The following is a 1,170-nucleotide window of genomic DNA, read 5'->3' on the forward strand; positions in this document are numbered from 1 at the left end:
ACTTCAGGTCACGTATAGGAGTAGAAGAAGCATTATTACTGCTTCGGATACAATTGCACCTCATTCAGGGCCTTCAAAGATACCCTGAAGTAAAAGAACAAACTATAAGTCAGGTGGATAGATTGTTCCTCGACAACGTCACTGAGGTTTCTTATGCGAGAAAGTGTGGTTGCATTGCTGAATAAAGGAAATGAAAATCCCAAAGCTCTTTCATATTCAAGCGGCATAGAAAAAAAATATCAGAGTGACGTCCCTTCTACGGTGAATTTTCAGCCAAGCTGTCCAAGTAACCAGAGGCACAGCGTCGAAAGATCGGCAACGCAGCCTGGAATCGAAAAGTCAGCAGATCAGGGGTCCCGGCTACAGGCCTCAAGTGCAGGCTGTTTGGGTTCAGCCGTTTCACCTTCCTCCGCCTGCTGAGAGGCAGATGCTTTCCGTTGCATCGCGGACCACCATGTCTTGCCGTAGCGTAAGCGTACATATATTATGTTGAGGCAGAAAAGGAAAGAAAAATAAAGAACCTCGGCCCGTGCCACTTAGTATAACGGGCTTAAAAAAATTAACCGCCCCCGGGAGGGCTCGAACCTCCAACCTTTCGGTTAACAGCCGAACTCGCTAGCCGATTGCGCCACGGAGGCGGGACTGCTAGCGTAAGCGTACAGTAAAAATGGGCTCCGCTGGATGCAAAAGAAATTACATGAAGTTGTGGAGGGACAAACTGTTCGTCGCGCTCGAACATATCGGCGGCGACGACGGCGCGATCTTGTGGTCTCATCGTGCATCGTGTGCCTATCGGAAAATGTGCGCGGAAACTTGACGGAATATTTAAAAGCACGCGAGCAGCAGTCGCGCTCAGCGCATTTCATTCAACGCCCCTTCTTAGGCAAAAAGTAAGGCGCCTGTGTGCTGTAGGATGTCAGTGCACGTTAAAGAAGCTCAGGTGGTTTAAATTTCCGGAGTCCTCCACTGCTCCGTCTCTCATAGCCTGAGTCGCTTTGGGACGTTAAACTCCAGCCTAACAACACGCCTCAGCGGAAAACTGGACGCTCATTGCTCATAAAACGGCTCACTGAGCTGTCGGTTATCGCGTGTTTGACTGCTAACAACACGCGACCCCAGGCGACATTCGTGATTGGTGCGGCGGTGTTCGTTGAGATTTATACGTTGGTG

At 49.8% G+C, this 1,170-nt stretch overlaps 1 non-coding gene across 1 annotated transcript; it reads right to left on the reverse strand.

Annotated features, from left to right (window-relative positions):
- Window positions 1–564: 564 nt before the first annotated feature.
- On the reverse strand, window positions 565–638 carry TRNAN-GUU (transfer RNA asparagine (anticodon GUU)). The gene has a single exon. It is a non-coding gene; the product is annotated as a tRNA-Asn (tRNA).
- Window positions 639–1,170: the final 532 nt, after the last annotated feature.

This window comes from Amblyomma maculatum, chromosome 4 (assembly GCF_055883805.1).
Source record: "Amblyomma maculatum isolate TAMU_Amacu chromosome 4, ASM5588380v1, whole genome shotgun sequence".
In the NCBI taxonomy this organism is placed as follows: domain Eukaryota; kingdom Metazoa; phylum Arthropoda; class Arachnida; order Ixodida; family Ixodidae; genus Amblyomma; species Amblyomma maculatum.